Source organism: Nycticebus coucang, chromosome X, assembly GCF_027406575.1.
Source record: "Nycticebus coucang isolate mNycCou1 chromosome X, mNycCou1.pri, whole genome shotgun sequence".
NCBI classification, from domain to species: domain Eukaryota; kingdom Metazoa; phylum Chordata; class Mammalia; order Primates; family Lorisidae; genus Nycticebus; species Nycticebus coucang.
In genome coordinates, this window is record NC_069804.1 from 164,909,806 (window position 1) to 164,925,306 (window position 15,501).

General features: G+C 43.3%; 1 pseudogene; it reads right to left on the minus strand.

Moving 5' to 3' along the window:
* Window positions 1–608: 608 nt before the first annotated feature.
* LOC128577071 (sestrin-1-like) lies at window positions 609–15,485 on the minus strand (annotated as a pseudogene).
* Window positions 15,486–15,501: the final 16 nt, after the last annotated feature.

Genomic DNA, 15,501 nt, shown 5'->3' on the forward strand with positions numbered 1-15,501 from the left:
CTGACTTTAAAGAAACTATAATGAAAGAAATGAACTGTTACCATCAAAATGGTCTTTGCTGAGCTGTGATTTTTTTTTTGGATGCAAAAACATTAATACATATGCATGTTTAATTTGAAACCACACAAATTATGTATGTAGGCTCAGATAGTAGCAATGTTCATTTTTATTACTAATAGCTTAACTAAAACAGCCATCTATTCATTCCACCAGCAGGAACAGCAGCACCAAGGTCTTCTAAAATTCTTTATGTATAAAGCTTAAGTCATTACCCAAGTCCCATTATTTGCATGCTCCAATTCTTGTTATCTTATTTAACATAAAAGCAATAGGATTTGGAGAACTACTATTTGGTGTATTAAAACAATTACACAGCATCTTGTACTGTCAAAAAGGAAAATACTGTGAATGCAGCCCATCTTCACAGCTCTAAACTGGAAGCTGCCAAACATTCGCTGCTCCTGCCAGAGTAACATTGCAGAAACTGAATCATGGCACAATGGATTTCTGAATTCTTTTATCTACTATTGATTCTGGGGCTTAGTGCCTTCCCCTTGCAGACTATATGCGCTGATCATTCCAGAATGGTCTTTAATGAAGGAAAGGCATCAGGTCATATAGCGGGTAATGGCTCTCACAGCATAAAGGAATTCTGCTTGCATCCTAGCTTCTATAAGAAGCAGATTAACATGAACCGTCTCAGAATGCTTGAACTGCCTCCAGAAGCTATCATACATTCTTTTGGTAACTTTTTCAGGAGTGCAAACAACAGTTTTGATATAAGCTTTAAAGGTATGATCCAATAGCTGGTTAATTTCACCATAATTATAGTCATGATATCTTATTCCAAACATGCAGTGAATATAGATCCAAATAGCCCATCTAAGCATTGAGGTATCAACATCTTTGTGCATTGCCATTGTAGCAAAGTAAGATTATAAGAATATGAAATTTTTCGGGCAGCACCTGTGGCTCAAAGGGGTTGGGCACCGGCCCCATATGCCGGAGGTGGCAGGTTCAAACCCAGTCCTGGCTAAAAACTGCAAAAAAAAAAAAAAAAAATCAAGAAATATGAAATTTTTCATCAATCAACTGTCCCAAATCCAGATAAAAGCAATTTGCCAAAGAATACAGATGGTCTTCCCAGCAATAATCCTGGACACGAAATGTTGGAACGTGCATCCCATGTCTGCAGAAATCTTTATAGCCGTAACTAGTATCCCCAAAGTGACAAGTTACATCTCTTGCTTGTGTAACTTCTTCATCATCTGAAGAGAAGACAAACATTCTCTGTTCTATTTCAAAAGGTGAAGCCATTTCTTCCTGACTCGCCTCTTCTTCATCTCTACCAGATTCCTGTAACTGTCTCCTTTTTTGCATGAGGGCCTCAACCTCAAAGAAGGAATCACTTACACCAACATTTCCTGCATCTCATCCACCCTGTGATTGCCATTGCAATGTCACAGATGCAGTAGTTACTAACAGAAGGAGGTCTGAATGTGTGGCCACCATCACAATGAATTTCTGGACTGATTCCATAGCCAAATGTGAATGAGGCAAGAGAATGATAGAGAGCGAGTAAAACTACTGAATGTACCAATTCTGCAAGGGACCAGCTGTGCTCTTCAGCTTTTAAAAGTCCCTCAATGTGTTCTTTGGTAATAAGCCAAGGTCTGTGTGCTAACACTTTATTGAGTTCTCCTAATCTGTACTTTTTGAGGGGCATTCTCTAAACCATTGAGCCACTTGGAGTCCCCACCAACAGTAAGGAAATCATTTACATGCAAGTTTACTAAATAGGAGCATTGATGTCATGTTGCAGCCATTATTCCAATGTAGTGTGGATAATGTAGGGGTAATGGCCCATCGATTTGCAGTAAATAGTGTTGAGTTTTTGTTTTTGTTTTTGTTTTTTGAGACAGAGTCTCATTATGTCGCCCTTGGTCGCATGCCCTGTCGTCAGTAGAGTGCTGTGGCATCGCAGCTCACAACAACCTCCAACTCTTGGGCTTACGTGATTCTCTTGCCTCAGCCTCCCAAGTAGCTGAGACTACAGGCACCTGCCACAATGCCCAGCTTTTTTATTTTTATTTATTTATTTTGCAGTTTCTGGCCAGGGCTGGGTTTGAATCTGCCACCTCCGGGGGCCGGTGCCCTACTCCTTTGAGCCACAGGTGCCGCCCTATTTTTGTTGTTGTTGTTGTTGTTACAGTTATCATTGCTGTTTAACAGGCCGGGCTGGATTCGAACCTGCCAGCTTCAGTATATGTGGCCAAAGTCCTACCCACTGAGCTATGGGTGCCGCCAATAGTGTTGAGTTTTTTTAAAAACTTTATAAATATTGTGGATGGAAAACCAGCACTAACGTAATGTTATCCAAAGGACCCAAAGCAGCAAAAGAATCTGCAAATAAAGCATGCTTGGACAATCTCCTTCTCTGCGATGAATCTTCTCGGTCCGTGTCCTAGTGATTGAGGAATTCTAATTCCAAGATCCTCGTCGGGGCCACGGGGCCACAGTCCCCGCTGCACTGCTTGCAGCCCAGCAGCTCAGAGATCGCCAGCAAAGCCGTGTGTGGGTGGTTGGTGGCGGTGGCCAGTCGCACATCCGGCGTCGGAGGTGCAGTGGAGGCGAGGGCGGGGCAGTGCCTAGTGTGCCAAATGTATTGACTTACATATTTGTGAACATTCAGCTTGTATCCTAACACCCTATCTGCATGATTTATCTGTGTACGATAAATTCTTATGAGTGGCATTTCTTTTCTTTCTTTTCTTTCATTCTTTTTTCTTCCTTTCTTTCCTTCCTTCCCTTTTTTTTTAAGATAGAGTCTCACTCAGTCACCCTGGAGTTAAGTGTTGTGATGTCCTAGCTCACAGCAACTTCAAACTCTGGAGCTGAAGTGATCTCCTTGCCTCAGCCTCCAGAGTAGCTGGGCCTACAGGGGCCCATCACAACGCTTGGCTAGTTTTTCTACTTTTAGTAGAGAAGGGGTTTTGCTCTTGCTCAGGCTGGTCTGGAACTCCTGAGGCTCAAGTTATCCACCCATCTCAGCCACGTGCTAGGATTACAGGCATGAGCCACCATGCCTAGCCTGAGCGGCATTTCTTTTCCCTTTTCTTTCCTTCCTTCCTTCTTTTTTTTTTTTTTGAGACAAAGTTTCACCTCGCCATCCTTGGTAGAATGCCATAGCATCATAGCTCACAGTAACCTCAAAATCTTGTGCTCATCTTGCCCAAGTAGCTACCCTGTTTCCCCGAAAATAAGATATCCTCCGAAAGTAAGACCTACTTACAGGAAAGATAAGACGTCCCCTGAAAACAAGACATAGCGCATCTTTGGGAGCACACCTTAAAATAAGACACTGTCTTATTTTCGGGGAAACAGGGTAGGACTACAGGCATCTGCCACAATGCCCAGCTATCTTTAGAGACTGGCTTAGGCTAGTCTCCAACCTGTGAGCTCAGGCATGCCACCTGCCTCAGCTTCCCAGAGTGCTAGGATTACAGGCATGAGCTACCACACCATATGAGTGGCATTTCTTGTACAAAGATTTCTGATGAAAACAAGCCATTGAGGCTCAGTGCCCATAGCACAGTGGTTATGGCGCCAGCCACATACACCGAGGGTGGTGGGTTCGAACCCAGCCATGGCCAGCTAAACAACAATAACAGCTGCAACAAAAAATAGCCGGGTGTTGTGGCAAGCACCTGTAGTCCCACCTACTTGGGAGGCTAAGGCAAGAGACTCACTTAAGCCCAAGAGTTTGAGGTTGCTGTGAGCTGTGACTCCATGACAATCTACCCTGGGCAACATAGTGAGACTCTGTCTCAAAGAAAGAAAGAAAAGAGAGGAAAGAAAAGAAGCCATTGAGTTGTAAATCACTTTTCTCGATCTTTAAAAATAGAATAATCATTATTATTCATTTCTCAATTGTTGCCTTTCCAGCTGCCAATACCAATCTCATGTTTATTTCCTCCTCATTTACTGTCATAGAGGAATGAACACCAATCTCCCATCTATGTATCTTCTACCATTTGGGTCAATATCCAAGTGGCTGATCTGTGGCATTAACTGACCTCTTTCTGTTCCATGACTCTACAGTAGCTCCCAGCTATACCACAGACTACACAAACTTTCCACCAATTGATGTTTCATGTCAAATTCCCAGTCTTCCAGTTGTTTCTTTTTCCTTGCAAATACTATTGAACACAGTAGGCTGTGCATCCAGATTCACATGCTGGTGAAAATGTATGCTAGAGGTGACATTTCAACACAGTAGGGGAAAAGTGGAGTACCCAATTAACGGTAATGGACAACTGGGTAGCCATTAGTGGAACAAGATATGGATTCTGTCAGTATGCACACCTAAATCAATTCCAGGCAGACTGAATGCTTAGATGTAAATAAGTAATAACTTTTATAGGAAAAGCTAAGTGAATACTTTTGTGGATTATGAATGAACTGAAATAAGCCTCTCTAAGAATGCTTACTGAACCTAAAAGCCACAGGGAAAAGATAGATACATTTATAGTATATGAAAATTAAAGATTATACACAATACAACAAAATCAAAAGTCAGTATTGTGGAAATAACTATGAAACTCTTATATACTAATTTTCCTAATATAATTTTAATTTTCCTAACATACAAATAGCTATAATGTCCCTAATACATAAATAGCTCTAAGAAAATAAAAGTTGCTATAGTTTCATTAAGACTTAAGAAAATTCCAAATAAAATTATCTTCACTTCTAAAATGAACAAAGATCTCACAATGATCACATTCCCATCCTTGCCAATACTGGCAAATAGGCAGTTTTACAGCCTGCTGCTGAGAGTAACAGGTAGTAAAATATAGCTAGAGGATAATTTGATAATACCCATCAAAATGGCAAATATCTGGACTGTGGTGATGTTTACATTACTCTGTAAATCTACCAAGAAGTTATCGAATTATACTATTAAAATGGGAAAACTTTATGGTATGTAAATTATACTTCAATAAAGCTAGTTTTTAAAGTTTAAAATGCACATTGTTTGAGATAGCAATTCTACATATATGAATGTATATACAGAAAGTATTTTGTTAACTTGAAAAAAGGAAGTTGTAGGATTATATAGAGTCCAATAATTGTTGCTCTTAACTGTACTGTTTAAATACAAGGGGAACAGACAGGCAATTTTTACTCTTTTTTTTTAGACAGTCTCACTCTATTGCTGGGGGTAGAGTGCCGTGGCATCATAGCTCACAGCAACCTCCAACTCTTAAGCTGAAGCAATTCTCTTGCCTCAGCCTCTTGAGTAGCTGGGACTGGGACAGATATCTGCCACAAAACCCAGCTAGTTTTAGAGACCAGGTCTCTCTCTTGTCTAGGCTGGTCTGAAACTCCTGAGCTCAAGCAATCCACTTGCCTCAGCCTCCCATAGGGCTAGGACTACAAGCAGGAGCCACTGCACCCGGCCAAGACTTTTTACTCTTGAAAACACAAATCATTACAAAAATTAGAACAAAACAACATGCACAGTCAGGGGGATAGGACTTCAAATTCTATGTCACATCTACTCTGCATCAGAAAAGCTGGATTAATAGAAGAAATGCAAAACTTAAAGCCCCCTAGGATAAGACACTGTCCCCAAACTCATGCTAATCTTACTTAGATTGCTTTCAATCCATGAGATGGTTTACCTTCTTCCACAACCACAGGAACTTTTTGTGCAACCTTCAGAGACACATTGGCAGCCAGAAGATCACAACTGAAGTAGATCAACTCATTAATCAAGGCATAATCACTACAGAAGCTTGTCACAATTCTCTGTACAGTTTTCAATTTGGTGTTATCTATGGAATTGATAAACAACAGATTACATTAATTAATATTTTTTATGAGGTAGAGTCTTATTCTATTGCCCTGGGGTTGAGTGCTGTGGCATCATCATAGCTCACAGCAAATGCAAACTCTTGTGCTTAAGCAATCCTTTTGCCTCAGCCTCCTGAGTAGCTGGGACTACAGGTGCATGCCACATTGCCTGGCTAATTTTTCTATTTTTAGTAGAGATGGGTTCAGCTCTTGCTCAAGCTGGTCTCAAAGTCCTGAGATCAAGCAATCCACCCTCCTTGGCCTCTCAGAGGGCTAGGATTACAGGCATGACCCACTGCACCCAGCCTACATTAGTTAATCTTAAAAACAAACAAGGAGGGGGAGAAGGAGACAAGATGGCTGACTGAAGCCAGCTTTCCACAGAGGCTCCCACCCAGTAGGAGAGTTAAAGGACAAAAATTCAGCAAGTAACCTGGTGGATTTGAGCTGCACTAAGAGAGAAGGTTGAAGAACGCACGTCAACCCCGCTGAGGCAAGCTGCAACCACAAGGATACAAACAAAAGGTACAAAATCCATCACCAAGCGGATGGGAGTCCCTCCCTCATGAGAATGGCTCAGAGTGCCCCACAAACAACCAGGCAGAGTTCAAAGGTCCTCCCACTACACTCCACGGGAGAGACCCTCTAAAAACTGGACCTACCTCCCCTACTAGGGTGCCACAGCATCCTCTTGCCAGGCATAAAACTGTATAAACTGTATATAGTCTCTACCTGGAATTCTGAGCTCCCAGCGCTCCCCTTCACTCACACTGAGGTCTGGAGGCCAGTCCCGGTCAGTGGAGAGGGGACCGCACCGGAGTGGCAATTCCCTGAGGCACAGTATGACAGCCGTATTTTGGTGACAATACGGCCAGGCATAAAACTGTGTAAAGCTGTGTGTGTTCTCTGCCCGCAACCCCAGGCTCCCAGTGCTCCCCACGCTCCCCTCTGCTCTCGCTCCAAGGTCTGGAGGCCTGTCCCACAGGGGTCCAGACTCTTGGGCGATTGCTCGAGGGGTGTAGACAGTGCTGGGCTACAGCCAGTCGGTGCAGACTCTGGGGTATGGGAGCGGAGAGAGGACGGTTAGCCGGAAGGAAGCTACACCGGAGCAGCAGTTGCCTGAGCCACAAAACAGCAGCCCTCTTTTGCTAGCAATACGGCTCACTACCGAATATTCTGAAGCCACACCCCCTGTCTCCCTGGGCAACCAGAGACTCTGAGTATAGGATTTGCCTGAGGCAACTCCAACTTGCAAACCAGGGAAACTCCCAGGGCGGGGCTGACCCAGAGGTCCACTTTACTAAACCTAAGACGCACCTGGCCCTCAGGGGATCGTCAGCCTATAGACAATACAAGAGCAAAGACAAGCTGATTTGGAGCTCAATTCAGCTTCTCTTCTGCAGGGGAACTGCAGAGTTGTTCTGTTCTGTTCTGTCAGTAACATTAATCAGGGGTGAGACTGGACCTGAGTGAAAACCCCCCAACCTTCATCAAGCACCCGAGGTTTTCAGGCCTCACCTCCTCCTGCTAGAGAGAGGCAGAGCGCAGCGGCCTGGCAGACTTCCTTGTGATTCAGGCAGGTACAAACTCCTGGAGTACCGATTCACTACAGGCAACTGGGTCAGCCAACTGCAGGGCTATCAGTGACTGGGTGTGACAGTGGTGCAAGGTGGGGAAGGAGGCAGCAACCTTCCCAGACTGATCTATTGGCTGGATGGCTCCTCCTGACTCCACGCAGCACTGGAGCAAGCCACACCAGAGTAGACACCAGACCCCTGTGATCCAGTTCCCAGAGACCTCTTAAACTCTCTCACCCGAGACAGGTGCAGACTGAGACAATTGATTTGGACTTTTTGAACTGAAGCAATCGCCTGAGGACAAATCAGGTGGTGCCCTGGGTGCACGGTGGTAGGAAGGTTTGATTTTTCTTTTCCAATTGTTCACCAGTGGGGGGTGGGGTGACTTAATTGCTAATATTTCTCCACAGCTGAGACTTCAATCCAGAGTATCTGTTTCACTAGGGTAGAACAGAAACCAGCTGAAAACAAGACAGAACCACTTAGCCCCACCACACCAGACAGGGCCCCAATTTCTCAGGCCACAACACTGTACAGGCCCTCGACAAAGCCCCAGGGGAAAAAATCAAAGGGAGCAAAACAACCATGGGGCAGAATCAGCAGAAAAACCCTGGTAACATGAATAACCAGAATAGATCAACCCCCCCCCAAGGAAAGATATGGCAGATGTAATTGAAGATCCTATTCATAAACAACTGGCTGAGATTTCAGAAATCAAATTCAGAATTTGGATTGCAGACAAGATTAACAAAGTGGAATTAGGAATTTGAGGAGAAATTCAAAAGTTGTCTCAAGAATTTAACGAATTTAAAGACAAAACCACCAAAGACTTAGACACACTGAAGCAAGAATTTGCAGCCCTCAAAGATATGAAAAATACAGTAGAATCCCTCAGCAACACAATGGAGCAAGCAGAAGAAATATTTTCTGACATTGAAAATAAAGCCTTTGAACGCTCCCAAACTCTCAAAGAGGAAGAGAAATGGAGAGAAAAATGGATCATTCTCTCTGAGAGCTCTGGGATAATTTGAAGAAGGTGAATATCTGAATCATAGGAGTTCCAGAAACAGATGAAGTGGCCTCGCTGGGCACAGAGGCCCTTCTGCATGAAATTATGAAAGAGAATTTTCCAGACATGCCTAGAGATTCCGAAATTCAGATAGCAGACAGCTTCAGAACCCCAGCATGACTCAACCCCAATAAGACATCCCCCTGGCATATCATAATTAACTTCACTAAAGTTAATATGAAGGAGAAAAATCCTCAAAGCTGCCAGGAGAAAGAAAACCATTACCTTCAAAGGCAAGAATATTAGAATGACTGCAGATCTCTCTGCTGAAACTTTTCAAGCCAGAAGAGGGTGGTCACTGACTTTTAATCTCCTAAAGCAAATACAACTTTCAACCCCAGATCTTGTATCCAGCTAAACTGAGTTTCATTTATGATGAAGAAATTAAATACTTTAATGACATTCATATGTTGAAGAAATTTGCCATAACCATACAAGCTCTTCAGGATATTCTCAGACCTATCCTCCATAATGACCAACCCAATTCTATACCACAAAAGTAAACTCACTCAGAAACTTCGGATCAAACTCCAATTTCCACACTGGCGAAAGGATTAAAAATGCCCACTGGACTTTTGAAAAACTCAATACCCAAAACTTCACCAGACTTATCAATATTCTCCATTAATGTGAACGGCTTAAACTGTCCTCTAAAGAGGCATAGGTTAGCTGACTGTATACAAAAACTCAGGCCAGATATTTGTTGCATACAAGAGTCACATCTTAACTTAAAAGACAAATACAGACTCAGGGTGAAAGGATGGTCATCCATATTTCAGGCAAATGGTAATCAGAAAAAAAAAGCAGGTGTTGCTATTCTAGTTGCAGATACAATAGGCTTTAAACCAACAAAAGTAAGGAAGGACAAGAATGGTCACTTCATATTTGTTAAGGGTAATACTCAATATGATGAGATCTCAATTATTAATATCTATGCACCCAACCAGAATGCACCGCAATTTATAAGAGAAACTCTAACAGACATGAGCAACTTGATTTCCTCCAGCTCCGTAATAGTCGGAGATTTCAACACTCCTTTGGATCGATCCTCCAACAAGAAGCTGAGCAAAGAAATCTTAGATTTAAACCTAACCATCCAACATTTGCATTTAGCAGACATCTACAGAACATTTCATCCCAACAAAACTTCTCATCAGCCCATGGAACTTACTCCAAAATCGACCACATCTTAGGTCACAAGTATAACCTCAGACCACCATGGAATAAAACTTGAGCTGAGTAACAACAGGAATCTGCATACTCATACAAAAACATGGAAGTTAAATAACCTTGTGCTGAATGATAGCTGGGTCAGAGATGAGATTAAGAAAGAAATCGCCAACTTTTTGGAACAAAACAACAATGAAGACACGAACTATCAGAACCTCTGGGACACCGCAAAGGCAGTTCTAAGAGGGAAATTTATAGCACTGCAAGCCTTCCTCAAGAGAACGGAAAGAAAGGAAGTTAACAACTTAATGGGACATCTCAAGCAACTGGAAATGGAAGAACATTCCAACACCAAACCCAGTAGAAGAAAAGAAATAACCAAAATTAGAGCAGAATTAAATGAAATTGAAAACAAAAGAATAATACAACAGATCAATAAATCAAAAAGCTGGTTTTTCGAAAAGGTCAATAAAATAGATAAACCTTTGGCCAACCTAATCAGGAAAAAAAGAGTAAAATCTCTAATCTTATCAATCAGAAACAACAACGACAAAATAACAACAGACTCCTCAGAAATCGAAAAAATCCTTAATGAATATTACAAGAAACTGTATTCTCAGAAATATGAAAATCTGAAGGAAATTGACCGATACTTGGAAGCACGTCACCTTCCAAGACTTAGCCAGAATCAAGTGGAAATGTTGAACAGGCCCATATCAAGTTCGGAAATAGCATCAACCATACAAAACCTCCCTAAAAAGAAAAGCCCGGTACCAGATGGTTTCACGTCAGAATTCTACCAAACTTTTAAAGAGGAATTAGTACCTATATTACTCAACCTGTTCCAAAAGGTAGAAAAAGAAGGAAGACTACCTAACACGTACTATGAAGCAAACATCACCCTGATCCCCAAACCAGGAAAAGACCCAACAAGAAAAGAAAATTATAGACCAATATCACTAATGAATATAGATGCAAAAATATTCAACAAGGTCCTAACAAACAGAATCCAGCAACACATCAAACAAATTATACATCATGACCAAGTCGGTTTTATCCCAGGGTCTCAAGGCTGGTTCAATATATGTAAATCTATAAATGTAATCCATCACATAAACAAATTAAAAAACAAAGACCATATGATTCTCTCAATCGATGCAGAAAAAGCTTTTGATAATATCCAGCATCCCTCCATGATCAGAACACTTAAGAAAATCGGTATAGAAGGGACATTTCTTAAACTGATAGAGACCATCTACAGCAAACCCACAGCCAATATCATATTGAATGGAGTTAAATTGGAATCATTTCCACTCAGATCAGCCAGACAAGACTGCCCATTGTCTCCATTGCTTTTTAAGATTGTAATGGAAGTTTTAGCCACCACAATTAGGGAAGAAAAGGCAATCAAGGGTATCCATATAGGGTCAGAAGAGATCAAACTTTCGCTCTTCACAGATGATATGATAGTATATCTGGAAAACACTAGGGACTCTACTACAAAACTCTTAGAAGTGATCAAGGAATACAGCAGCGTCTCAGGTTACAAAATCAACATTCATAAATCAGTAGCCTTTATGTATACCAACAATAGTCAAGTTGAAAAAACAGTTAAGGACTCTATCCCATTCACAGTAGTGCCAAAGAAGATGAAATATTTGGGAATTTATCTAACAAAGGACGTGAAAGATCTCTTTAAAGAGAACTATGAAACTCTAAGAAAAGAAATAGCTGAAAATATTAACAAATGGAAAAACATACCATGCTCATGGCTGGGAAGAATCAACATTGTTAAAATGTCTATAGTACCCAAAGCAATATATAATTTCAATGCAATCCCTATTAAAGCTCCACTGTCATACTTTAAAGATCTTGAAAAAACAATACTTCATTTTATACGGAATCAGAAAAAACCTCGAATAGCCAAGACATTATTCAGAAATAAAAACAAAGCAGGAGGAATTATGCTACCAGACCTCAGACTATACTACAAAATCGATAGTGATCAAAACAGCATGGTATTGGCACAAAAACAGAGAAGTAGATGTCTGGAACAGAATAGAGAACCAAGAGATGAATCCAGCTACTTACCGTTATTTAATCTTTGACAAGCCAATTAAAAACATTCAGTGGGGAAAAGATTCCCTATTTAACCAATGGTGCTGGGTGAACTGGCTGGCAACCTGTAGAAGACTGAAAGTGGACCCACACCTTTCACCATTAACTAAGATAGACTCTCACTGGATCAAAGATTTAAACTTAAGTCATGAAACTATAAAAATACTAGAGGAGAGTGCAGGGAAAACCCTTGAAGAAATCGGTCTGGGCGAGTATTTTAGGAGGACCCCCTGGGCAATTGAAGCAGCTTCAAAAATACACTACTGGGACTTGATCAAACTAAAAAGCTTCTGCACAGCCAGGAACACAGTAAGTAAAGCAAGCAAACAGCCTCAGAATGGGAGAAGATATTTGCAGGTTATGTCTCCGATACAGGTTTAATAACCAGAATCCACAGAGAACTCAAACGCATTAGCAAGAATAGAACAAGGGATCCCATCGCAGGCTGGGCAAGGGATTTGAAGAGAAACTTCTCTGAAGAAGACAGGCGCACGGCCTTCAGACATATGAAAAAATGCTCATCATCTTTAATCATCAGAGAAATGCAAATCAAAACTACTTTGAGATACCATCTAACTCCAGTGAGACTAGCCTATATCACAAAATCCCAAGACCAGAGATGTTGGCGCAGATGTGGAGAAAAGGGAACACTTTTGCACTGCTGGTCAGAATGCAAATTAATACATTCCTTTTGGAAAGAGATATGGAGAACACTTAGTGATCTAAAAATAGATCTGCCATTCAATCCTGTAATCCCTCTACTGGGCATATACCCAGAAGACCAAAAATCACATCATAACAAAGATATTTGTATCAGAATGTTTATTGCAGCCCAATTCATAATTGCTAAGTCATGGAAGAAGCCCAAGTGCCCATCAATCCACGAATGGATTAATAAATTGTGGTATATGTACACCATGGAATATTATGCAGCCTTAAAAAAAGATGGAGACTTTACCTCTTTCATGTTTACATGGATGGAGCTGGAACATATTCTTCTTAGTAAAGTATCTCAAGAATGGAAGAAAAAGTACCCAATGTACTCAGCCCTACTATAAAACTAATTTAGGGTTTTCACGTGAAAGCTATAACCCAGTTACAACCTAAGAATAGGGGGAAGGGGGAAAGGGAGGGGAGGGAGGGGGAGGGGTAGAGGGAAGGGGATTGGTTGGATTACACCAGCGGTGCATCTTACAAGGGTATATGTGAAACTTGGTAAACGGTCTGTGAAGCTAGTGAATGATGCCCCATGATTATATCAATGTACACAGCTATGATTTAATTAAAAAAAAGGCAACCACTAAAAATAAGTCCTGCCAGAGGAAGATATGGAAGGTAATTAGCTACTTCTAGAAGCAGAATAGCCTAGATTTGAGATACAGATGACAACAGAGCATAATGATTACCTGTGTATGATTCTGGCGGCAGAATGTCCAGGTTCACATCCTGGATCCACTATTTGTCTATATGGCATGGTGGCTAAACACAAGAGGCACTGGAGGGTCATAGTTAAGAGTTCTGAGGCCAGAGCCAGATGAGGCCTGCCTAGGGGAAGGCAGCATCAGGTAGACTCTGATGGTCTAAGACTCCAAGCCCACCACTGAACCAGGCCATAGTGTACCTTCAGTTGTAGTCATCAGGCTGAAACATGCAAGTACAGGCTCCAGGTCTTCCCAGCACCAGGCCAGCCCTGCAGGGTTACACTTCCAGCCAGTACCTACACAATGAGCCTTTAAGCCTTCCCATTGTCAGGTAAGATTCTGCAGGCTCTGGGATTTCCCAGTTGACTCACTTAGCCCCGCACCAGCACCACGAGGGAGCTGGGACACTAGGTCACCAGCCCTGGCCCATGAAACTGCCAGGATGCGAACCGCTGTACAAGCTTGCTCGAGGTATGTCTCACCATAAGTGCAGGGGAGCCCGTTATCTCAGTCAGGTAAGGCTCCCCATCAGGAGAAACCAGTTGTCTCAGTCAGGTCAGAGGTGCCGGAGTGCCTCAATGGTGCAGCAGTCAGTATTAGTAGGAACAGGAGCCCCAACTAACTTCTCCCATGGCTATTTAAAGAAGTCTCATGGCCATTTACACCACAGGTGTGGAGACTGCCACGCAATGATGTGCTATTGTGCTCTCATGCTTTTTAACGAGAGACCATTCCCTTATTACCAAGGTCTTTCTTTTCAGGTGTCTCCTACACACCAGGCTAGCACCAGGCCAACCTCAGAGACCCCAGACCCCATACTGGCCCTAGTGCCAAGCAGGCTCCTGCAGCCATAGGCTTTAGGCCCACCTGAGTGTCAGACCTGATCTCACAGAATCAGGCTCCAGGACCAACTTAGGACCAGGCTGGCACCAGCAACACTGGGCTGTGGACCACCCCAGCACCAAGCTGGTTCCCATGGGTCTAGGCTTTAGGCCCTCCCCATCATTAGTCTGGTTCCCCCACCCCTAATCATCAGCCTCCACTCCCAGACCTAGCCTTCAGGCCCAGCCACTGCAGATAACAAGATCCAAACTTATCCAGTGGTTGGATTTCATTGCTTACTCAAGCCAGGCCCTGTGATTCTAGGCTTCAGGCCTGTCCCAGTGCCAAGTTATCACCCCTGGTCTCAAACACCTGGGCATCTGTGAACACAGAGTTCAGGCCTATTCAGTTTCAGGGTCAGTCTCCACAGCACCACCCTGCAGACCAGCTCCTGTGGTACAACACTCCAGCAGACCCAGGACCTAGACTTGTCCCAGTAGACCTCAACACTGAATCAGACCTCATGAACCCTGGCTCCAGGACTTGCCAGGACTTGTATACCCAAGTTCAAAGCCATTCGCTGAGGTCTCAGAACCCAGGCCAGCCCTTGCAGACCTAGCTCTTTATGTAGCACCTGCTACTCACTTTCAAGCAGGCATCAGGTGAGACATGCTCCAGGCTTGCTCCATGGCCCCAAGCTTTAGACCAGCCACAATGGCTCCAGGCACCAAGCCAGCAGTGAAAATCCTGGGCTATAGAACCAGCCCTTAAAGACCAGGGTCAAGGCCATTAATAGGGCCCTAGGTTACAGAGGACCTGGCTGTACTCCAGCCAACCCAAGGTTCAGGCCATCCCAGTATACCCTGGGACCAAGCTAGATCCACCCCATGGACTGAGGTTCCAAGATCACAACCGCAGACCCAGGTTCCAGGCCAGCTTCTGTGGACTCAGACTATAGGCTCATACTGGTAGTCCCAAGCACTGAACTTGCTCCAACACGAGGCCATTCCCCACAGACTAAGGCTCCAAGCCCATCCCAGTAGACTCAGGCATCATACCCATCCCAGCACCTAGCCATCCCCTGTAGATTCAGGCTCAAGGCCTACCCCAAAGCCATTCGGCCCCTGTGGACACAGGCTTCAAGCCAACCCCCACAGATGCAAGATCCAGGCCAGTCCTTTTGAACCCAGGATCCAGGCCTATCCCTGAAGAGCCAATAAATAGGTCTACCCCAGTGGATCCAAGCTTAAGTCCCAACTCCATGGACATAGACACCAGGCTCACCTGCTGACCCACCCACCTGGCCAGCCTTCCAAAGGACTCCTGCAGCAAGCCCCCCCTTGGATCACACCAGATGTTCTGCCCAGAAGTGATAAAGGAGAATTTGCTGCCAACAAAGAATGCAGTAATCTCTAAGATTGTGTAGGGGATTGGTTCCAGGACCCCCATGTACAGCCAAATCCAT